The sequence below is a fragment of the Zonotrichia albicollis genome, chromosome 9, assembly GCF_047830755.1.
Source record: "Zonotrichia albicollis isolate bZonAlb1 chromosome 9, bZonAlb1.hap1, whole genome shotgun sequence".
In the NCBI taxonomy this organism is placed as follows: domain Eukaryota; kingdom Metazoa; phylum Chordata; class Aves; order Passeriformes; family Passerellidae; genus Zonotrichia; species Zonotrichia albicollis.
In genome coordinates this window covers 36,301,845-36,327,492 of record NC_133827.1, presented here as the reverse complement: position 1 = coordinate 36,327,492, position 25,648 = coordinate 36,301,845, and the positions used below count along the sequence as shown (strand labels likewise).

Here is a 25,648-nt window from a genome sequence, read left to right as displayed (position 1 = left end):
ACAGGGGAATGAGACAAAGGTTTTTCTTTAATTTTACATTCCCACTTAAAGTTTTCATTTAAGCAGATTTTGATAACCTGGGAATGCAGAATTGTGCAATCTGTGGGAAAATAGCAGCACCAAGGAAGTTATATTTTAGATTTTTACAACACAGATATGTTCAATAACCAGGTCAGCTTTCCTAGGAGAAAAGAAAGCAAATAAACACAGCCTCCCACCCAAACTTAATTTGATGCAGATGAATGAAATGTCAGCAGACTTTTGGCCCTAAGTGGAAAGGGGAACAATGAAAGGCAGGTTTTTTGTTGAGAGATAATTTTTTGTTGTTTTACACTTCTGAGATTTGAAGCCTGCCTGAAAAAAATTGGAACTCAAATATAGGTCTTTGTTTTTAAAATTTTGTTTTTCATTTATGTGAACACAGGAAGCTTGGGAATATCTCATTTTATTGCTTTTTTGATTATAGAAAAGAAAAATCTGTAACTTTATGTGCTGTATTCCTGTGCCATATACTAGATTAATAGCAGCAGAAGATCATTATCCAGGCTAAATTTTAACCCATTCTCAGTGCAGTCCTTTGGGCCTGTCTCACTGGGGATTCCCCTACAATGTATAACATTCATTTGGGTCTAAACCTCTGGTTTTAATGGTGGTGTCTCCCTGAACCATGGGCTGTAGAGTGCTGAATACCAAACATTGTTCCGTACACCCTGATGTGAAATATTTCCCTTTCTGGTAGCTGTGCCACATAATAAGTGTTCAGAAAACACATGGATGAGGTGCTTAGCAAATGGTTCTGTGGTGGATTGGTCCTGTAAGGTTGATTTTCTAATTTCCATAGTGGCAAGGAATCAAACTAATCCCTGTTAGTGCTGGCAGTGTGGAAGTGCCTCCAGCAGCCAGTGCAAGGCACTGAGGATGGAAACAGCAAAAAGCGTTAAAATGCTTCTCTAACCCTGAAATGAGCTCATCCACTGCCCCAAGCCTTTCTAGGGAGGCAGGTACCCCCAGCACTTGGCACCTTGGATGCCATGGCTGGCTGCACTCGCTGGGGGAGCTTCATAACACTGACAAATGGCCTGGGGGGGTTCCTTAACCAAGAGCAAGAATGATAGCAGAGCTAATGCACACTCCCCAACACTCTGCACTGTATTTTGGGGTTTTTAGTGGTGTAGCCAAAGTGTAAAAATGGATGCAGGGCTTTTAAAGCTTCCCAATAAAGAGAAAACATTGTTAGAAGCCATGGAAGCTGCATATCCACTGGCACAGCAGCTAATGCAGTTTGCTTCTCCAGTAGTGCCCTCAAGTACCTTTAGATATTCATATATAAAATGTAAGTACATAACCTGCTGTAAAAAGCTACAGCAGTGCCCTTGGCAAGCTTCCCTGGCCTGTGGTAATTAAATGTGGAACACAAACACAGCTCCAAAATTGACCTCACTAAACGTCCAGCTTTTTCTCATACAAATGCTGTGAGATTTATCCATGCTAATAAGAGTATTTGTTGTGTCTTGATGGAGATTTTTGACTTTGTAACCTAATCAGAGCTCACTAGGCAAAAAAGAAAAAAAGAAAAAAAAAAAGAAGATATTTTTCCCATCAATTCTAAGAAGGATTTAGGTCCATACACAGCCCTGCCAGCCTCCAATTCCAGACTGCTGCTGGAGGTGAGTAAACCAGAAGGATCAACTTGTTCTGGATGGAAATGTGTCTACAGCAAAGGCCAGCTTGGACACACAGCTTTGTGTTTCCGCCAAAAATCAGAGAGAAATGGTCACAGCTGAAATATTACATCAGGCTCACAGCAAACCACACAACTGCTTAGGAAGGCATGACTTCAAATCTGTTCTTTTCAGGTAAAATTTTGAATGCTCCTGTGTCATTCTCATGAGTGTCATGATTCCCACAAATACCATATATACAAAGGGGAAAAATAGAAACATCTGCCTTTTTAATATGCTTTCAAAATGTCTTGAGATAATTTTGTGATTGGGGGTTTTTAGACATTCACCTATGCTTTTAATGCAATTATGAGATTTATGCTGTTAGATCACCCTCTTTGTCTGTCCATACCAAATGGCTCATAGTAAGCTAGTCAGAAATGTTTATTAGAAATGGCTTGTGCTAGAATTATGAGTTCTCTTTTTTTTTTTTCTGGAATTATAGAAGTTCTGATAAAAACTTTAGAGCAGCTAGATTGCTGCTGTCCAGGAGGACTTTACTAAGAAGATTATTGAGAAGAGGAAAACCAGATCCAACAAATAATCAACTCAGGTCTGGAGAAATAAGATTCAAGTAGCATTTCTGCAGACAGAGTTTTGGCACATAAGCAGAGAAAGAAAATACAATTATAAATTACAAAAATTGCTGGCTAAGAAAATGAGCAATTTGATACAGATTTACTGTTTAAAAATTGAGGTGCAATATTTGTAGTTAAACATTTATATAAATGAAAGCTGTGTGTATATTTCTGTACAAATGATGAAGGTGACCCTGATTTAGTTCATTAAAAAAAAAAACATGGAACATTTAAATATGTAAATGATAGATGAGCTAAGTTTAGGGAGGGTTATCATAAATGTCTGTTATCTTTGAACATGAACATATGCTCACTATGCTAATTCTGTAGCATCCTTAGATCAAATGCTGGCATATTTCAGTGTTGTGCATTGCTTTAAATTTTGACTTCAGATTTCATAATTTTCTTTATTTTAAGGTTATATTAAGGGGTTTTTTTGTTCCAGTCACCAAATGCCAAATTAAGAAGGACCATCTGGAGGAAGAAATTTTCCTGTGTTCCTCTGTTAGCCTTGAGAAGTTGCATCTTGCTGGACACTGCACTGAAAACTGTCCAGAAGAATATGAGACCAGAACCTGATAACTCCATAATTCATAAGTAAACTTAATGTCTTAAAAAGGATAAACTTTATTGAAATTCTCCTTAAAAATGCATGCCTTTGAAATTGCTAAGATCAGAGCCCCAAATTTTTAAACAGACTGGTGGCTCAAGTTTTCTGGTGTCTGTATGTACTTGAAGTTTTGTTTTAAGAGATTATATTTGTCACAAAAGAAAACCATGATTTCATGTATGGAAAGAAATTCCTGAGTTCCTAATTGTCCAAGAAACATTCCTGTGGGTTTATTCCTGAAAACTTACAGAAACAGACTTTTTGATACAATGAGGGGATGAAGTTTGACTGCTGTTTTAGAAATCTCATTACCATATTTAGGTTTTTTCTTTAAACTGAAGATGATAGCAGTTTACATGTTCATTTCAAACATGGCCCACAAAATATTTTCCTATTAATTCAAGCTCTTGCATCTCTGTTTTGTGCCCCCTGCCAAGAGCTCTTTTGTTAAGGTGTAAATATGTCCCTAAAATAATGAAAGTGCCATTATCACCCTTTCATTCATTTAGGTGCCCAGGAAGGGAACTGCAAAGGCATTTAGCTAAAAGCATCTTTTTAGTATAAAGAGATAACGTTAACACAAGGATCTCTGCAGATCATTAGTTTGGTTCTTTAATGTGTTCTCCCTTGAATTTTGTTTACCAGAATACAGGTGAGATAAATGGCATACACATCTGGGAAGAGGCACTGGAAGTTTTCACTCGTTGCTCACCTCTCTCTCTTGGCACTGGGCTGATCCACAGAGTGAGTATTCATTAAATCCTTTTCTCCAAGCTGAGGAACAGCCCTCTCTGTGTCCTGTATGGCTGAATCCCAGCAGAGTAGAGCAGGTCACTTTGTTTAAGTGACATTGTAAAACTGCTGCCTTGTGCCTGAAGAATAAAAACCACAGGAGGTTCTACATATTGTAGCACAGATCCTGAAATTCTTTATTTTTTACAGAGCAGACAGATGGGGTTTTTTTTGCCCCATTCACACTCTGTTCCTACACGGCTCTTGGAATGTTCCACAAAACCTCCAATGATACATTGTGGGAACTGGTAAAAAACCTGGAACAATGTTGTGAAAAGATATCAAAATATTTCACTTCAGAAGAAATGTTCTGACTCTTTGTACTTTTTCAGATGATGATATTTTGACCCTTTGGAAAAAAAGTTCTAAAATATTTGCTCTTTGAATTAAATGACTAATAGGGATTTTATGTGTGTAAGTATCCATTGCTTTCCTAGGTAAACTGTCCTGATGGCTGCCTATCTGTGATAAATTCCTTTGAATTTGAGTTTTTTAGCATTAGCTTCTAGCCATTGCATGAAATTAAACAATATTCAACCCTTTATACCAACCATAAAAATAAACACTAGTCTGAAAATTTTACAAGAGGAGTTTGCAAAGTCAGTCAGGCTACTGCTTATTGTGGCAGTGTTTCAGATCTTAAAGCATTTACAATAATTTTGGTGTCCGAGACAATGGTTATCAGGAATTATGGTGAAGTGTGGACTTTTAGAGCAGTCTTGCCACCAACCCGTGTGCAAATGAAATAAAACAAATAAGCCTCAGCATTTCCAATTAGGAATCTCAACTCTGGTGTTTTGCTGTCCTCTAAAACAATTTGGTAAAGCCTCTCTAGCACAAGGTTGGGTTTTTTCAGTCAACTAAGAGCCAGCCAATGTTCTTGGACTCAGGTTGTACTCCAGTCTTGGGTGTTTTAAGGATGTAAAGAAAGCAGAGGGAAATTTCAGGGAAATGACTTGGCATTTTTCCATTATTGCTAATAGGATTAGAAAAGTGATGAATTGTCACTGGAGGTTTTGATATCTCCTAATAAAGAAGACAATCTGCAAGCAATACTTGCAAGCAGCTGTTGCTGTTTATGGTGCAATTCTGTTTGGCTGGTAGTTTCTTTGATTTCCAGCACTCAGAACCTTCACTGCCTTTTTTCCAGGCTGAGCCATCCAGGTTTGCTATCCTGCCTGGATCCAGCAGCTGCAGGAGCCACAAAGTTGGGATGGATGTCCACTTTTAATAAGAAGGAAAAAAACAAAGCAGGAAGGAGGATTGTTACAGGTTTTTAGTCTCAAATGCTTTTTAAACTGATCAAGCTATTTGGGTGACACCTGTCCAGGTGATTGTCCCCAAGCTGAGGGTCAGTCTGTGAGGGAAGGGTTCAGTTGTGTTATTTTATTATCTCTGAACACAGTGTACACAACTTTGCCCCTGGTTTACTCGTGATGTAACACTTACATCATTAACTCAATAATGTGGCTGCATGTCCAAAATTTTTAAAATTTCTCACAAAACCAGAATTTAATGAGATTTTAATGATTTTTGTTGTCATATTTTGTTCACTGATAAAAGATATGATGAGAAGGAGGAGATTTATACCTTTTCACTGTCTGTGAGAAAGAAGTGAACTAATGTACATATACTTGGACAAAACCTTTTGAATTACATCTTTCTTGGTTAAAACAGCAAAAATCTAGCACACTGAATCCCTGACATTTATGAAAATAAGCATAGTATATTGAATTTTCTTGACCCAATGCCACTGTGGGACATGTTTCAAAATGTTCAAAGCATTTCATTAGAAAAATTTTTAAGACACTCCAAATTTTATTTTAATTTTAAGCTAACTAGGTAATAGTGTTTGCAGAGAAAAGTATTCCTATGGAATAATTATTTTGAGGTTTTAATAATAAATATAGGTTATTTAATATATTACCTCACAGCAGTGTGAGGCTGGGAAATTTCCTTCCATTTATTCCTTATTTTTAAAAAGTGATGTGAATGTGATGATATTCAAAAAGTCAGAGAATTTCTTCTAATAACAGAGTGTGTTATTATTCAGTGGAAGTATCAAGAAAATGGGTTTTCTCACAAAAACCAAAACTAAACAGTAAATAAAGGACATTTAAAAACATTTGTCTGTGGACAATCAGGTGGTTTTGCTGTTTAAACTGCACTGACAGTCCTTGTCCAAATAACAAAGGGTGAATGTTTAGACATCACCTAACCTATTGAAATAAATTGGAAGTACCCTATAAAGAAAGAAGAGTTGACATTTTATGTTGCTAACACTCCCTTAACACCAGGGAGTGTGTCCTGATATGAATCAATCCTTTGATAAAGACAGAACACAAAAAATTCAAAAAGCAACTCATATTAACAGAATAATTTAAAGACATTTATAGCCCATTTTCACTGCCACATTGTGCCAGAAGAGCAAAGCAGCAGAAGTGATATATAGATCATTGATTTTTATCCCTTTCAGAGCAGCCCTTCTTAGTATTTTTAATGAAACATTAAATGATTGTAATGTAAACTGTAACAGAATGGCACAGTTTTACACTTTCTTAATTGGATGCTAATATCCATGTCAGTATTTGCATGAAAAATGGTGTACTAAGCCAAAATATCAAGGTTTTTAAAACTCATAATCATTCTTCTGCTGATACCATCTGTCAGCTTAATCTTCACCTCCCAGAATTCAACGAAGAGGGTGCCTTCAGGGGAAGGAAAAGAGAAAAAAAAATACAGTTATGAAAGTGCAGTAAATTGAGTTTAAACCATGGGTCTGAAATCCCATTTGATTGTATAGGGATCGTTAGTTATTAATTGTCAAAGTTGGAAAATTATTAGGAATTGCTGTTGGGACACTGTCAGTCATCATCCCTGGAGCAGCTGTGGGGAGGGGATGGAGAAGGGATGGAGATGGGATGGAGATGGGATGGAGAAGGGGTGGATGTGGGATGGAGATGGGATGCTGAGCAGTGCAGATGCATGGCTGACACAGCAAAGCCCTGAGGAGGAGTCTGTACATTCAACATTTCAGATCTGTGCCTTTCACTGGCTCCCCACATTTCATACATATTTTCTGAATTATTTGTCTTATGTTTGCTTATCTGTGATTCCAGAATGACTTGAAGGGATCTGACTGAGCAAATTTCCCAGAATCAGAGTCCTTAGACTGACATTCTGGTAAGTTAATAGCAGAAGACTCTTTCAGAATACTTTTAAAAATCCTTATTTTTCTTTTCTCTTTCTTCCTCCCCACTCTTTATTCAGAAGCAATTGCAGATTACCACAGGGAGGGAAGTGTCTCATATATTTCCTTGTAAGTTGTTTTAAACCTCAAGTAGTTTATCCTATTTCCATTTATTAATACAAGACAGAGTGTAAAGTACACAGAGACACAACACATATTCATTTAGCAGTGACAGGTTAACCAGGCTTTCTAAAGAATATTAGACTCTGTTCAGTCAGTGCCATTCTCCAAGTCTTTCTTTGGTCCATTGTGGGGAATCTGAATGAGGAATTAAACTCCTCTATCAGATAATAATCATTCATTCTGATGAGAGAGAATTTCCATAATTTGTCTGCCAAGGTGAAATTCCACACAGGGCAGAGGAGCAGCCAGAGGCAGGGAATCCACTTCAGCTGGCACGAGTCTATTGAAGCCTCAGACAACACAAAGGCTCCAGGTTGCTCCTTCCAAAACGACTTTTTTACTGCAGGACATGGAATCACCTCCCTTCTGGAGAAGTTAATTGTGGTTACACCAAAGGCCAAATTAATTTCATCATCAGCTTACAAATCAAAGTTGGGTCAATAAGGACCTACATACTACTTCAAATAATAAAATCCCTAATAAGGAGAGGAATTATTTGCCCTCCCTTTGAAGTATTTCTCTTGGGAAATGAAATGGAGAAGGGCAGAAAATGACACCACCATCTATTTTATAAATTCTCAGTGTCTTTTCACATTCATAAGCCTTTAAGCCAGAGCTTCTTGGCTTTTCATGTTTTTTCAAAGGTGACTTGAAACTGTTTTTTGTGAGCATGCTCATCTTACTTTTGGCTTTCACCTACACATTTCTCTAGAAGTCCACTTTTAATTCAGAACCTGGCAAGTAATTTAGCACTTATTTATTGAAACATGTGCATGAGCCTTAAAACCACCAGACAGTTGCAGCACAAACATCTGTCTTTTCAAAAGATAACACCCTGTCAAAATGGCCCAGAGCAAAATCCCTTGCCTTGGTTTGAAGTAGAAGCAGCAGCAGCAGCTACAGTAGTTAGAGAGCAAGTATTTTTGGAAAGATGACAGCTGGGTTGTCAGACATTAATGCTGAGTTACACAATGCTTGTATGCTACAGCAGAGATGTAATAAGCAATTATTCTTACATTATCATATATGGGGCTGCCAAAGTAGTGTCTGAGAGGCAAGATAAAGGGCTCGAGGTCTGCACTGGTTCCATTGATGCTGGGGGGTTTCCATCAAATGGAGTTAAGTCTATTTTCAGTCTTGTCATCTGAAGAAGTATCAGCTTAAACATCTGTCATGGCAAAGAGATATCAACAAATGGCATCTCCAAGGCAGAATTATCCCCAGCATGAGAGAAGCAGGCGAGCTGGTTACTGTAACTGCTGCTGATCAGAATTTAGCTTCTTCATCAGCAGATTTAGTACAGAGAGTAAAATCATATTTACTTAATCTTCAGCGTTGGAACTCTCGACAAATTTCATTGTATTTCACATATGTCATTTTTACACAGCACTGTTAAAAAGATCACTGCAGTCTTCAAAGAAAGTAAGAGGTCTCTGGGTAGTATTTATTTAGATCTTTTCTCATCTGGAAAGAGAAAATAAAAGAACTCCGGTCAGGGAGAAGGATGAGCAAACATATTGAATAGCTCCTTTGTCAAAGAAAACAGCCAAGCAAGCCTGGGGCTGGAAAACAAATGACTGGGGGTGATATGGCACAGGTCTGTGCAATTATAAATAAAGAAATTAGGAGAAAGGAATTGCTCTCTGTTTCTCAAAATAGAAGAACAAAAGGACAGCAAATGGGCTGTTGGGGTTACAGGATCCAAACTACCACAAGGTCATTTTCCAACATCCAGTTTAATGATCCATTTAGTTAGACTAGTTAAACAACTAGTCAAAATCATGGCTATGAGCCAGAAATATATTTGAGGTTAAAACTCCAGCAGCAGAATTGACAGAAGGAAAAAACTCCATTGAGGACTTAGTAGATGTAATTTCTGCCTCAGTTGCAAAGTCTTACCCTTGTAATTTCTCCCTTGGTATGCACTGCTGGAGAGTGGCTGATGGCCCAAAGCAGACCTGATGTGGCTCTTCTCATGCTCTAAATCACAAGGCTGGAAATTTAACTCCTTCCAGTTGTCAGGAACCCACTGAAGTCAGGTGACCCATGCAGATTTATTCTTTTAGATTATTTATTTATTTATTTATGTATTTGTAACTATCAGTAAAAAGAAAATATCTTAGGAAAACTATAAACAGAAAAGTTATAAGAGAAGTTATTCAAAAGTTTTTTCATTACCTTAAAATGACAACTGTTAGAAATTTTATTTGAAATAATTGTGTGGTTTTCCAAAAATCGTCATTCAACAGCTGCTCCATCTCAGCTCCTGGCAAAGGTGGTAAGCACAGTTCTCCAGACATGACTTTGCTAAATCAAGGCAGGGTGTTATTTTCAGTCAGATTCCTCAAAAAAGATTTTTAGCCTCATCTCACACTTCTGGTTTCTTAGATTTCAGCTCAGATTAAGCAGTAACTCATCCAGAAAACACATGAAAATAGTGGAATCCAACACAAATAAATTCACACACAAGTCATGTTAAGAAAGCTCAGTGTGTTTCCTCTTCCACTTGGGACCATGCAACACCCAACTGCCCAGCTGGTTTTGGGAAGAATGGCAGGCTTCAAGCACAATGGCAACTAAGCAGAAGCATTACTTAGACTATCAACTGATATGTCATCTGAAGACAGTTTTATGTGGTATAGATAGATTCAGTAATTATGTCACTGAGAGTCACTAAATATCGATTCTCATGTTAAACAGGATCTGCTTCCCCTTTCATTTTGGAGATACTAAAACCTGTGAGATTCTGCTCCACATCCACTTTTCCAAGCTGAGAGAGAACTCTGTATATGGGTGTCTGTCCAGCTGTGGAATTCTAGTTGTGGATAGAATTCCTGATACCTCTGTTCCAGCACACCTGTGTTCCAGCTGGGCTCTGGCTTCATCCTTCCTCTGCCTGACCCACAGCTGGGCTGGCAGCAGTGCCAAATACACATTTAAGGGAGCCTCTAATGAATCCCCACTGAAATTCCATCAGCTGTGCAAAGTACATTGATTAAATGCTACTTGCCACACAGGTAAATGTTTTCTGGGGTGTGCATTTGTTGGTAAGAAAAATTGACTAGCAGGGTACCTGAAATTCATTCACAGCATCTATTCATAGCACATAGACACATTCTGCAATTATAGTCCCTATTAAGGAAAATCAACAAAAGGCTACAGCATTATCTGAGCTTCTCCAGCAATTTCCTCTCACAAATTAGGCATGCCTTACTTTTTCTTTTGTTGTCCAAGGAAGTATTATTTGTATAATGTTCCACTGTGCTTTAAATAGTTTTCCAGAGCATTTCTCAGATGAATTAAAAATAAAGTTACCTGCAATTGAACTACTGTTATTCCTTTGTTGCCTCAGATTCTCAGTTTCAGATGTGCCAGGGTTAAAAAAAGTCCTCTCTAACTCTCACAAAGCCCTCCAGGGAGTCCCTGTCACATTTAATCTTTCCCTGTCTCCCTGTTTCTCAGGGTGGCTTCTGAATAACAGCAGTTTTGTCTATTTTGTTTGCTCTTTCTCTTACACACACCCAGTTGAAGAAAAGTAATTGAAACTATGGCATCTCACCTTGCAGTATCTTGTGTAGTTTGAACCGAGATGTGTCTAGAGATCAAATTTCTGCTTATCAAGTGCATAAATGGGATCCAAAGCCTGGAGACATCACTGAACTCTGCAGGGGTTCACTTGCTGAGCAGGTGTTCATGGCCCACCACAGGAAGAGAGATTTGGGGTAGAAATAGCTTTTCACCTCTACAAACTGAGGAGCTTTTTGCTGCAATTTGCACCTCTGGACCTCCCAGTGACACCCAGGTTGCTCTGAATGAGTCTGGCAGCGCGGGCTGAGCACAGCAGTGAGCCATCAAACAGCTCTGTGTCTCCTGCCTGGCTTTTGCTGTGAAACGCAAACTGGTGATGCTGCAGGAGCTCTGTGTTTGCTACACTTGAGCCACAGTGGCTGCATCTCTTTCCATGCCATGGTGCACACACTTCTGACTCACCATCAGAAAATTCTTCCCATTTCCTACACAACTGACCATTTCCTTTCAGTTATGCAATTTATTTTTTTTTAAGTAGAAGCTTGATTTTCTTTTTATGTTAGTTTATACAAATAAAACAATTGCCAGTGTTAAGCAACCTCCTTTAGAAATGAAGCAGAAATGGGCTGGTCAGGTCTCATCAGACAAACAGTCTTCTTTTGAGATAAACCACCCTATTTCCCAGAAATTGAAGTCTCATGGAAATCATCCCTGCATCTGGAAACAGCCAGGATTCACTAAGCATCTAGTCTGCCTTCCACAAAGGGGGAATCTTTGCATCAACAATTGTCTAATTTGAGGGTTTTTTTATAAAACTGCTATGTTGGATGGAACAATTTTGGACCTTGAACATTGTCAAAGTATTCTGTTCCCTAAATATCTCCAGTGCAGAGCTGCTCTTGTTTGTAATCGTGTGTGCTTACATCCTCTCCTTGCTTTTCTATTGACAGAGACATTTAAAACCTTAAAGCTGATTTTTTTTTAATTAAATACTTACATGTTAGGCTTCTGAAAGTCTCTTCTAGGGATTTATGCTTTAAGTTCATTCTCAAAACCTCATTCTTATTAAACTATAGTGATATTGGGATATTAAAACATTAATTCTTGAGGAATTTTACTATTTTTAATTCTCATTTTCTTTCAGAACCTCACAAATTATCATTTTGTTATTATGCTCTTGTGGAAACCTATTCTTGGTGTGAATGATAAGACAGGTGTTTGTCATTTTGAAGACTGGTAAAGGTATTTTAAGGCAGTACTTAGCAGCATAAATTTAGTGTTCTCTAATAATCTACCTGAAATGTTCAAGAATATTTTCTATGCAATTATGAAAATAGACTAGAGAAATTATACACATTCTCAGGACTGGATTACATTTTTATATTTTATCACAGAGTAGTTAATTTCTGGCTACTTCTTGCAGGACCTAACCCCATTTGCTGGCTCTTTCCAGAGGCAGGACTTTGGTACAAATGACACAGACAGGTAAATTACAGAGGCATCAGTGTCCCAAGCAGCTCTTTGGATGTTTGTCCCAAGGCTTGGGATCACTTTGTGGTGGGAGGTTAGCGGTTCCAGAGGGGGAAAATAAAAGAACCACAGTGAAACACCAGCCAGAAATGGTACTTCAGGGATGGAAATGCTCTCATGCTCCACCTCTGACTGCTGCACTTTACATTTTCTGCAGCACATTTTCTTCTGCTCTTGCCCGGCTCGTTTTGTGTTTTACTGCACCCAGTGAAACAGGTTGGAGTGCTTCCCTCACAAAATCACAATGAAGCAGCCACACAACCTTGCTGTCAAATACATTTTGTTAATTTTCCCTTCATTTGATCTCTCCTATTTGCACCATGTTTCACAGTTCTTTGTATTCCTGTTCTAAGTATTTCCTCTGCAAACCTGGCCTTAAAATATCTGCTGGCTGCATTCCCTGCCTTATGCTTTAGCCAAGCTACGTCTAAATTACCTTAAATTTCTTTTTTATCTCATGTAAATGCTTACAATTCTTTGGCTAGGTTTTTTGGGGGGTGTGTTAATGCTGTGCTTTGCCACTCCTCTCCCCACCAGGGCCCTCTCTCCCATCAGCAATGGATTTGTGGCACTGAGATGTCCAAGGGCAGCTGCTGGATCTCACTCTGAGGATTCCTGCTGAGCTTCTCTTGTGGAAGAGCTGGCATAGACAGGAAGAAAAGCTGCTTTTAAGGTATGCTAAGATAAAAGTGAGCAGCAGCAGCTCTGTGAGAAACTCCAGGGTTGCTCTTGCTGCCCTAGGATAGTTGACTGTAAACATATTTTGTCTGGATGCCCATTTTTATTTTAGGCATTCCTTAGAATTGGGCCTCTTTTTTAGAAGAGATAATTTCTTGTTAAAGTTGGTCTTTGATCTCCAAGTGGAGGTTTGGGAACAAGTACAATTTAAAATATTTCTTAACAGCAGAAATTATAATAGTAGTTGTGTTGCCTTTTTTAAAGTAAGTTTTGTCTCTGCTAGTGAATATCTGCAATTTGCGCTATTGTTCCTCAGATGAAAGTGTGGGGTTTTTTTACAATGAAGAATTCTACTATCATAGAATTGGAGAGCTCTTTGGGTAAATAAACCTCCTTTAATCTCTTTAGCCTTTCACTTGGATCATTTATCCACTATAGATCTAATAATTGAGATGAAACCCATACAATGTTTTATTCTTTAAACTGACAATGTGGCCAACATAACAAAGCTGGCCTTTTTCCTTCTTTCACATTCATTTTGTGGCAGGTGTGGTGGCCAAATGACACTGCCACAAACCACTGTCCTGATGTCACTAAGGGCAATGAGGCAATGACCCGGCTTTCTTTGTCCAGCTGTAAATTTTTAGAAGGTTTGGGAAGATTTATATTCTCAGGGGGGCTATGAATTTTCATTTCCATTAAAATTCATTCCAAAAAATGACCACAAGTCACTTTTAAACACAGAAATTTTGAATTTGTTTTTTTTTAACTGCATAACTGCAGCTGTTTTCTGCCTGAGAACCTGGGTTAGCACGTGGTGTGAAATATTGCTACATGCATTTCAGAAAGTCAAAAGCCCAAATATTGTTGCTGTGCAGCAGAAGTGATGGGGTTCTTGAGAACATGAGTGGTGAGCAGTTACTCAGATTAATACCAGGATGTCTGCAGCCCACTAAAGAGCATTGGCAATCACTCAGACACCTGAGCACTGCACAGGGAGGACATTCACAGCAGAAAATGTTCAGATATATTGCTGAAAATACATAGCATTTCTGGGAATAAATGAAGCTCAGAGTCCTACTTGGTATACTCAGGATCTAACTAACAAAGAAGATTAAATGTGAGTGGGAGATGCATGACTTGAGATCAAATCAGTGGAAACACACACAAGAAAGTGAAGGAGAAACCGGTGAAATGTGTAAAAAGATGGATTGGGAAGTGGATTTGAGCTCTTCAAAAGTTGAGGTCTTGAGGTCTTCAAAAGTTATTTCACAGACACGTCCTCTTCATTGAAGATTACTTGATGTTGCTGGGGTCCCTCTGTGCAGTGTGGCACTCACTGCTCTGCCTCAGTAAAGAGGTGGGTGGCAAAATCAGGACTCAATCCCCAATCCCTGTGCCTGGACACACCTGAGGGAGCCTTGTAACCAGGATTTGTTCCAGGGGCTGCAGAAGGAGGAAAGGGTCCAAACCCACATTCCTCCATCAGCCCAGGTGCAATTAAGTGGCCTTTCTGCATTTGCAGTTCCCTGTGTCTCAATAGATAGTAGTTAATAGTTTTAATTATCTGCAGCCAGATAATTAATTCTGATGGGCATCTTGATAGGAACAACTTGTCATGGCACAAGGCTTCATAAAGTTGACAGTGGCTCTCTAGGCAGCAACTGCTTTTGATGGAAGATCTCCAAACGGCTTAAGGTATGTTAGAAATATTAAAATAGAAATGGTTGCTTTGTTTCCTGGCTGGCTCCAGCTTGAGCATTAGGTCACATCAAAGTCAAAGTGCATTTTTAATGATCAGTGCTAGCTGGGGTGCTGAGCCTTGAGGAATGGTGTGGGAAAAGGGAGATCAGGACTAAATTGGCTTCTCTTTAGGATGCTGGAAAGAGAAAGGCAAGCAGGAATGACCAGGGAGTGGCAATGATAATGTTCCATAGTCACTTTTCAGTGTATCTCCATCAGAAACAGAAACAAAATTACTTCACTGACACTAAACAGATAATCCAGCATCCACGCCTGGATTATTATAAAAAAAAGTAATAAGAAATATAATAATAAAAAGATATGTGTGTAAAAACTAATATTATTCACAATGTCTAGTTGGACTTCAGATCATTATTTTATTATATTCAAGTTTGAGGTTAATGTCCTTAATTGACCATGATTTCTTTCATCCAACAGCTTGGCAAATGACACAATGGCAAGTCTTGGACAATTAAATAAATATTTATAATTTAATTCCCAGCATTTCTCCATTCCACTGTTCCAAATGACCTTTAAAAAACACATTTTCAAGGGAATTATAACTTTCTTTGTGTTATGAGTAATGCAATATTAAGCATATACCTCAGCTCTTGAATTATGGCTTTATCTTTGATGTTAGTGATCAAATACTCATTGCCTTGATTATTGAAATAATTAGATATTTTATAATTTTCTTGAAAAGCTCAGAAGTAAAGTGCCAAACCCTTGAAGGGCTGTTCAATATTTAGTTTACTGTCAGCAGAAGAATCATTGGGCAGGAGGATACTGCAACAGAGGGAAAAAAGCATTTGTTGCGGGAAGTCTCAGATTTTCAAAGTGAGTGCTTTTGCTTTACAACCTTTGCTGTGTTGCTTCTTGCAAAAAAAAACCCCCAAAACCTCAAAAACCAAAACCTGGAGTCCAGACCCACACCTGAGGATACCTATCACAACTGCAGGAGCATTAAAGGAAGCAGAGCCATCCCTTACCCAGCTCAAGGCTCTGCTCAAGCATCCATTCTGCTCTGACTTAAGTGGTGTTTAAAGACAATAACATGAAGAAAATCTGCATTTCACCCTTGCAGAAGAGGTGATGCAAAGCTTATATTTTAATGCACAAAAATAGAATTAAAGATCATATATAATTAGAACTGGATATGTAAATTCCTCAGGGTATTTTTAAGAACATCAAATAATGGCACCAATGAAATTCCAAATGTTTTTAAGGTTATAATTTACCAGTGGCATGAAAAGAAAAAATAGTATTTAGATCTTTGTTATGCTTAATCATTTCAAGCTTTCTGACTGCTGTGAGGATGTCGGGGAACATTAGAATAAAATCAGCTCGATGCTCATGCATAATGTGCAAGAAGTTTTTTGTTTGCTATAATTTCTACTCTTTCATACTAATTGTCATCAGCAGAGGATGCAGGCTGTAGTTGTCTTGCTAAATATAAATATAGCTACAGTATTTTTTGTTCAGTTTATTCATTTATCTCACCCTGGGTGTATACAGCATGTAAAATGTATCTCTCAAGAAAGATAAAGAGAGTATTTCAGAGTGTGTGCACTGTAGAAAAGAGAGGTGTAGAATGTATGAGTGCTTTTTATTTTTATTGAGAAACAAAATATGAGAGTGATTGCCATCCCTTTCTGCCACAGATTTTGGTTATGGCTCCATGCTCCAGATGCTTATGGAAGTGTGCAGAAATGTATTTTCAAAAAATGTCAGACATGGCTTGACTTAAATATTAATGCTTTAAAATTTCAATCATTTTAAGTATTATCTATTTAAAAAAAAAAAGAGTTCAAAAATGCTTCACAATAAAACACTGTTATACCTATATATCACTCTAACTAACACTTTATGTACATAAGTTCACAATGAGATTAAATGTTTGATTTCACCATCCTGAACTACTCCATTATAATGAATAATACCGAGTTAAAAACACAATGTGTTTTTTTTTTAAACTTAAGTGTTTGAGGTGCTTTTATGAACATATGAACAGTTAAGTAATTTCTGAAGAAAAATATGTACTTATCCAAAATCAAGCACTGCATTTTCAAGAGGCTTTTCTTTTTCCTTTGCACTGGATCAGAAATAGAAAGATTGCAGCTGTTACAAAGTAGTCAAGGAGAAAAAGGATTACTGAGGGCATTAAAAGCAGGCAAGTGTTTTAATTTTCATTTTGGTTTTGCTACACTTCAAACTAAGAGATGACTTCACTGTTTGCTTTCCTTCAAGAATGCAAGATTTTACAGAGAAGCTTGCAGTAATGAATATGAGCAAGAAACAGAGAGGCAGAAATATTCTGCTTGAAACAGACAATTAAACATGTGACTGTTCAAATGGGGAGATGTGAGTTAGCAGAATCCTAAGCAGAAATTCTATATATTTTTGTATTACTTCACACAACAAGATGTAACCTTTATAGTTCTCCAAGTGTTTAGAAAGCTGAATGCACAGTTCTAGAACAGACTTTGTCCTAGAGAAACTGCTGAGCACAGATTTTATATTGTTGTATTAATTCATTTTATTTACTGTGAAATGTTCACATTATTGAATCCTATTTTTCTCACAGCTGGTCATACTGTGGAAAGCAAACCATCCAGTTTAAATAAATAAAACAATACCATTGTACTGGTAAGTCAGAAGATAGCAATTCTGTGTAATGGAAATGCAAATACAAATGCAATTTTTATTTCATGGATAAATGGAACTTGCAAAAAGGAGGTGCAATGTTTTTCCCCTCTTTTGTTCATCTCATCATTAGGTCACACACTAACCCATCCTTCATTCACCATATTCCATATGTTTTGGTGCACTTCAAAAGGGTTTATGAACATTTCTCTTCTGATCTAGTAGCTTGGTGAGCAGAGGTTGAGGGACTGAATTACCCAAGGTCTTCAAAAGTTATTTCACAGACACATCCTCTTCACTGAAGATTACTTGAGATAATAGCTGTTTGCCTCTGGGTCTCCTTTTCCTGTTGCAGAGTATTCTCAGCACAATGTCCTTTTAGGCAGCTCTCAGCACTCCAAACAATAAGCTGCTGACTCTGTCCTCCCTCTATTTTTGCACACATTAATTTAAGAATAAATGTAAAAACAGTCTTAAATTGCCAATAAAAATTCTTATTGCCATATTCTTTTAAGTGGTCTAAAAGATGGTGAATATTTTACTGATGTTGTTTCTTTGTTGTTGTTGTTGTTGTTGTTGTTGTTGTTGTTGTTGTTGTTGTTGCTATTTTTTCCCTACAAACACAGTGAAGTTTAGAAAGGTGTGGCTTTATGAGAGTCATGATTGCAAAGTTAAAGGTGGGTAGAGAGAGAATATAATTAATTGAAGGCTCTGCTGGGCAGATTCTCAGAACAACAATGCCATGCAGAGTGAGGAAGTGAAAGCCTGGGTTTATTGTTTTTCACATTAATCCTCCTCTAGTACTTGTAATATGTGCATTGTCCTTGAGGAGAGGGGGCTGTGCACAGAACATTCCCCACCTCGTCTGCAGCTCTGAGACGTGGGAGACTCACTCAGAGAGCAGCTGCTTTTCTTGGGGCTTATCCAAGGCAACTGGAGCTGTGAAGCTTTTGAGGATCACCTTTCACATTAAATCTGTTTTCTTCAGGAAATAAATTCTCACTTCAGCGTGGCCTGTGCTATATAAGTATACAAATCAAGAAGTGTTTCTGATTGAAAGGGCACAAAGAGATTGCTCCAGGCTACTAATACCATCCTTGTGTGAAACAAAGAGAGATAACCAAGAGAGGGCTCAAAAGTGATAATATACACACAAAAATGTGCTATTTTTTCCAAAACAGCACACCTTCATCACCACTAGCTCAGATTCTTTATGTTTTAGTGACACTTACAAAAGTTCCTGCTAAAAGATGTAAAAGCAGGATTCAGTACCTGTGTTAAAGCTGCAGTATTGGAAAATAAGCTGATGAAGAGCTCAAAGATCTGGATGAGAATGGAAAAATGTTTTTGTTTCAATACAAAATTAATGCTGCAATATAAGAAAAAAATTCAAACTATCTTCTAACCAAGGACTTTTATGCTCCTATCCTCAATATCTTTGAATCTGAACCTCATTTTATCTTCTAGCTAAGTCTGATTCAATTCCCCTCCAAAGGACAGAAAAACTTTCCATTCATTTCAGTGTGGGCTAAGTGAGGTGTCATGGACAAGGTGAAACAGATAAATGAGCATTTACAGAATCAGATATGAGCATTCCTGAGTCACAAAGGGATGATATGGTAATATATAGTACCCAATGGAAATGCTGAGCACCTGGAGAATGATTTTCATGAGGATGTGTCTTACCTTCCAGTTGGGATTGTCCCCTCTGAGGTCATAATTCAGTAAATACAGCCACACCTGCCTTACACAAACTCCCCCTCAGCAAAACAGTGATGAAATGGCCCCACACAAAGTGGGGTACCTGAGTCTGTGCTGGCTTCTGCACTGCAGAATAAAGCCTGAACCATTTCTACATCCTCTTGACCCAGGATAATATCTACATATCTGAAAGATTATTTTAAAATTCAGTTTGTCCTCTATATTCTATAAAGGTATTTCTTTAATTCAGCATGGTAGAACCAACTATGTAATAAAGCACTTCTCCTTTCATACTTTTTATATAGTGCTTTCCTGAGCTGTAGGTAAAAAGGTCATGATCTGCAGGAGATAAGGGTAGCAGATTGTCCAGTAATATGGATCATTTTTCTTGCCTGTCTGGAATTCTTATTGCAGTGCTAGATCCTCCACAGAGCAAAGAAAATGACAGGGAAAGTATCGACAGCATTCTCCAGCGCCTGCTGAGGTCCTTAGCCTTTAAATATTTCAGGCAGCATCTCTGATTCAGAATGAAAATGGACAAATGAAAACATGAACTGAGTTCTTCAGGATGGGAGTTGCGGGAAGAGCCAGAGATGAGATTTATCAGGGTATGGAATGGGTTTCTAGTGGAAAGTTATGGCAAATTAGCCTGAATATAGTACTCAGATATATGGCAAGAAGCAATTCCAGAGAGTTATGGCAATAAGCAAAGTAGCCTGCAGGTCTTTTTCATCTGGACAGTTTGGGAATGAGTCTGTGATTGGTTTCCCTCATGGCACAGTCTGCAGCTGGTAAGCAAGGAGAGGAAAAAAGTCAATATTATTTTTTTTTAAGTGTTCCCATTATTTTGCTCTTTGGCCAATACTCATTACTGTGTAAGTCAAGTTTCCCACTTACTGCACAGCACCTTGGAAACAATTTTGATTGTAGAAACAACCAATAGTCTCTTGGAGGTGGTGGCAGGAAAGTAGGGCAGAATCAGGAGGGAAAGACCAAAACTGTTCATCTCATCACTCCCCCCTGCCCCTTTTATAAGAGCACTCAGCTCAAGAGGACGTTTTTTTTCAGGCCATGTTCAATCTGCTGCAGTTTCAAAAGTCTCAAGTGATAGGGAATATTTTCTCACCATTTACTGGGAAGTTGGAGTGTGTCAGCTCCTACTAATAAATATCTGGTTTGATGGTGACATTTACAAGTCTCCTGCTCCTCTGAGCTCAGTGCACAAGTTAACAGCTCACATCCCAAAGTCAGCTCCTTAATTATCTTGTCCTTCCCCCGAAGATTTGTCAGGAATTCCTCTGATGATGCCCCAGACAGATATGGTACCAGTGAAGCAGCTTTTGCCTTCAGCAGGACTTTCTGGATTCTTGAGGACACCTGACATGGCAGGAGGAAGTGACTCAGGTGGATTTCAGTGCCTGTTCCTCCAACCTCCACAAGGTTTTCCTAAAAATGCATTTGCTTGACTGCTACTCCACTTTTTCATCACACATTCAACAGAAAGAAGCAAAATCTTCCCTTGAACAATGTTCTGTATTATTGAAGGCAGTTTGGGGAAAAGATCTTGTATCTAGGACAGGGTAGAATATAAATTAACATGGAAAGGACGAGAGGAAGTTTAACACAGTGTATGGAATCCAGGATTTTTTTCATAATTTAATTCTTGCTTCTTAAAGAGACATAGATTCTTTCTCCTTCTTCACAGATTTTCCACTGAAAATTTTTTAGTAGCAGTCACAAGACAGGGAGAGAAGAGACCAGAAGATCCTGTGGCTCTTTAATTGTACCTATTCTTCTGTCTCCTTCATGAAATATTATAGGGAACAAATAAATATAAATTTCACACTTGTGGAATGATGCCTTCTTTATATGCAGAAATTAATTATAAATCCTTCCAAAGAAAATCCTTATGATCTGATCAAATTACTGTATTAAAAATCATCATAAAAATATCTTTCCATGTGAGACTCTCAAATATATGAAATGTAAATTAACTCTCAGAAAAGCAGCCTGAATGAATGCATTAAGCCTATTCCGTGGGTGGTTATACAGACACTTTGAACATTTTTTGTTCATATCTTCAATCACCTAAAGTGGCAAAACAGTAAAACCCTCAAGCCCTCCATCTGATTTGCTGCAACTATGGCACAGAAATCAGACAGGAAACTTTGGAACAAAAATACTCAGGGATTTCATTAAAATATTTTATTCCTGAGCACCTGAAGTAAAAAAAAAAAAAAAAAAAAAAAAAGATTCCACAAAAGACTCAATATGTTGTTTGGCCAAATAACTGTTTAGAGGATAGATGCAAAAGGGAGCATCTCTATTTATCCTGAGAATCCAGCATACATAAAATCAAGGTGAAAAAATATCTATTAACACAAATCCACAATAGTACCAAAGTGTCTGAAAGTCTGAAAATGCACTTTCCTAGAAGATTTAATACTTTATCTAAAGGTAGGCAGGTATTTCAGACAGAGGCCTGTCAGTGTTTTCATTAGCTTAAATGATGGAAGATGTACTCATGTAAAATTTACAGTGTACATTAAACCATCAAGGGTGACAACATTCTTGAAGCCAGGATGAAGATTCAAAATGATCTTGATAAATTGGAAAGATGGTCAAGATTCAAGGAGATGGCATTGGGCAAGTGGCAATGTCCTGCTCAGGATGACAAGGGAAGGGCAGAGCTGAAGTGCCTGTGAACAGTGCAGGGCTGTGCACATCCCATCTTGCTCCTTGGTAACACCACTGGCACATACAAAACATGGGAGGATTTTATTCTTTGGTACTTGGCACTGATGAAAGTCTCATCCAGAGGATATCACTCAGGACTAAAGTATCTTGAGAAAAAACAAAACAAAACAAAACAAAACAAAAAAACTGTAGAAAAATTGGCAGGAGTTGAGAAGCATCAACCACAGGAGTTTTAACAAACATCTCTGCATAAAGACAGAATAAGTTGCATCTTTCATTTGTTCTTTTGTTTCCAAAAAAGAGAGAGAGAAAAGATGATGATGAGAGATGCAATAATTACAATTTTGATAGTAAGAATACATTTTTAATCTATACTCCATAAAATATCTAAAGATGCAACTGAGGACAAACCAACCCCAAAAGGCTGAAGACTGTGATCAGTTTATTTTGCTTAGGAAATATATAAAATGAGTTTAAAACCAAAGAGCCACAAGTGCAAGATAAAAACTGTACTCAGTCCTTGCTCAAGACCTTGTTCTGTACCTTTTATTACTTCTGAGAAACACTATGGCACTTGTGCAGAGCAACAAAGGAGGAAAACAGTGGAGCTGACATTAAACATACATTAGTCTCCACTTCAAATTTCCAAAAAATTATCTGCATTATTCACCAGGTTTGACAGTTGCCACAATACTAAAACAAAGACTATTATTTCCTTTTTGTGACTCAACCTACAAAACCTCTCTCATTACTGAGGACAAGACACCAGAATTAAAATTGCATCCACCCTCAAACAAGCAGCTCCACAAAATTCTCTCCAGCTGTTCTTTCCCACACTTCTGGCACACAGTGCAGGCTAAGAGCTTTTAGATGCTGAATCTCATGTAATGCTGTTAACAGCAATAAATATCTCTGCTGACATATTCTAAGGAGTTTTCAGTTAATAGTTAATAAAGGCAAGCAGTAAGTATTAGATTTGAAAAAAATTGCTTGAGCTAACATTCCAAGGTGGAGTTTTATTTCATTTTTCAAACATGTCTGATTTGTATATTTAACAGTGGCATTGACTAAAGACTGGAGAACTTGTATCCTCAGTGGTGGAAATGTAAATGGTATTCATTTTTAGATCTAAGCAAATTAAAGTGCATAATTCCTATGGGCTCTCATAATTAGATATTTAAGGTGGATTTTGGAGCAAAATGTTAAGCACAGAACTGCTTTAGTAGCTGTCGTAACCACTGAGTGCTAAGGCAAAAGGTATTCAAAGACAAAGATAGCATTTAGGAATTTTGGTCCTAATGAAAAGCTTTGGAATTGATAACCTAAGCACTGTTCCTCTGGAAATATCCCTGTCTTCTGGTGGAATTTTTGAAAACCCTTTCCTGGGTGTCTCAGTGGTTTATACAGTGCCTGTTTGGGCTGAGCAACACCAAATTCTTTGTTAATTAATCTTTTCAAACACATCCTTTAAACATGGAATGAGTATTTGCAGCCTTGGTTTTGCTGAGCATTAACTCCAAGCAAGTGACATGCTGTTGGTATGAAAAGGCAAGACTGAGAAGCTGTTCTCCAGAAAATAAGAAAATTCTGAAGAGGAAGGAGAATACCAGGGAGTGACTCTAGCTAGGATCACAGATTTTTGCCTAGAAAAATTAAATAATGGGAAGTTATGGGGGAAGGTCAAAGAATAAGTGACTACATGGCAAAAGAGAGTAAAAACACAGGACACATTAAGCTGCCTTCTGAAATATCCTTCCTGCTTCTTCTGCCCAGAAAAAAGCTATAGTTTAACCAGAAATTAAACTTCTGTCACTTACATGCCTCTTGCCACAAGTGCAAGCAATATTTATCTGCACATGCTGATATTTTATCCTGCCTGAGCCATTCATTACCTTCATTAGCAGGACACTGCCAGAAGTACAAAAAATGCAAGGTATTCAGCCTATTATTCAGCTTTCTTCCTCAGAGTAAGGGTCTGTGTGTTATTTAATGTCTGATCCCAGTCCCTGGTGCAGCCTGGCCCATGCTGCTATCTCAGCTGCTGGGGGTCAGCGATGGCATTTCCTGAAAGGAATTTCTGCTCAGTTTGGATATGGATGAAAATTTTCCACAGACCAAGCACTGGAAATCCCTTAAAGAACTAGAAATGCCTCTTCTGAGCTTTCCTTGCCTACATTTGTCCTCTTTCCTTCTCTTATTCCTGTTCCTTTTGCTTTTCTGTTGTCTCTCACAGCCACAGAGCTGGATGATCTCCCATGGCAGGCACAGGCTCTGAGCAAAGCACGCTGAATATTGCAGTGCCTCTATTGAAATGACTCCTAGTAACCAGAAAAATACACCTAAAGAATGTCATTGAAGCATCTGTTGTTCCTCCCTGGATCACTGTAGAGTAAAGCTGATCATAATACTGGGCTCCTTCATAGCAATATTTGTGGGGAAGGCACATATTAAAAAGAAAAGCAGATATTTTGAAATGAAAACACAATAAACATTAAAACAATCAAAGAAACAATAAACTATTTTCTCACAAAAACAGTTTGGGGAACACATTTCTTGGAAGCCTCCCTGTGTTAGTCAAGCTTTTCCTGAAAGGAGGCTTTGAACAAGGTACAACAATCCTGCTTCATTTCAAAGTTTTCTGTATAGAACACACATCACTTGGTCTTGTTAAAGGGTCTAATTCAGCAAGAAAGAAAGTGAGGCCAAGAAGAATGGTAAACAACTCCTTTCACACCAGGTACTGAAATAGAGACGAGATTCTGCTGTTGAACTAGATAACAATTCCCCCATGAGTTGTACCCAAATATTTTTGCCTTGAACAAGAGACCACTGGAAGGAGAGCATTTTTGGAAGCAATTACAGAATATTGCAGTTACTCACTCTTCCAACTCCAGCTTACGCTGCTCCCTGCAGGTTTCCTGTTTACTCAAGGCCTCTGAGGACTCATTTCTCTTGTCAGCAGGAGTTAAAGACACTTAAGAAGAACAGAAAATCTCAACCTTTGCAAGCCAACCTCATTTGCCTCTCAACCAAAGTTTGCCCAGACCTTTTGGCCTAAATCCCAGTGCAGCACCTCTAGCATGGAAACTCATGCCAGGCAAAGAGAAATCCTTCATATCAGCACCCTAGAAATCCTTACCCTTATTGAACCGGATGTCCTTAAAAGAGCTTTGTTCCCCAAATAGCCTACTCCATCTCGGATAGGAACTCCGAACATTTGGGAAGTGCAGTAGGCTGTTCTTTGGAAGGTTGTATCCCACAAATTTGTTTTTCTTGAATCTTGCCTGAAAATGCCATGTCACCATTCAAGAATCTTTCTGTGGAGCTGATCACATTAAATTCTTCCCAAAACTTCTGCTGTTTCCTTCCTCTTGCTCCTATTCTTTAGCTGTCACTTGCTGTCTCTCTTGTTCCTGGCTTTGTGGCAACCATGCACCAGTGACCTCTTGGGGTTTTCTTGGTGATGTTATCTCACTGTCATTTAATTTTGGCTTTTGAAGTACATACCTTAGATTTGATAAAATCTCAGAGCAGCCAGTGTTTTGGGAGCAGAGCTCACTGGGTAGGGTTTGGGTCTTAAAAGACCTGGGTTCCTCCCATCTCCAGACCACACCCACTCAGCAGCTGTGGATAAGTAATATCTTCACATATTTGGCATTAATTTTCAAACTTTTTTTAGATTAACATAATTCATTCCCATGTGCTTGTATAGAACCTGCTATAACATGGCTCTGATTTCCCTTGAGTTTGCTGATGTATGAAGGAATATCTACATTTCAGAGGGGAGATAAAGGCTGAAATCAGTAGAACAAATGGCAGTTCTTATTAGACAGTGGTAAAATTGAATCTCGTATTATACACTTATTTCTTAACTAGTTCTTTCTTTAAGGCCTTGTCAAAAATTATCTCCTATTGTAGTGCACAGAGAAAATCTAGCAAATAACCCCAGTTTTTTGAAACTAGAAGAAGCAGGAAGCATTAAAAAAAGAAGTGATGTATGTTGAGACAAGGAACCAAGTTCATTTGCTTAGTCTTGGAAGAGTGCAATGATGTT

General features: G+C 38.1%; 1 long non-coding RNA gene across 1 annotated transcript in view; it reads left to right on the top strand.

Annotated features, from left to right (window-relative positions):
- Positions 1-25,648, top strand: part of LOC113459000 (uncharacterized) — an 85,562-nt gene that overhangs the window by 15,790 nt on the left and 44,124 nt on the right. The window contains exons 4-8 of the long non-coding RNA XR_012581676.1: positions 3,555-3,653; positions 4,852-5,016; positions 6,821-6,884; positions 12,026-12,087; positions 12,670-12,805. This is a non-coding gene — a long non-coding RNA (uncharacterized LOC113459000). The remainder of the gene's footprint in view (positions 1-3,554; positions 3,654-4,851; positions 5,017-6,820; positions 6,885-12,025; positions 12,088-12,669; positions 12,806-25,648) is intronic.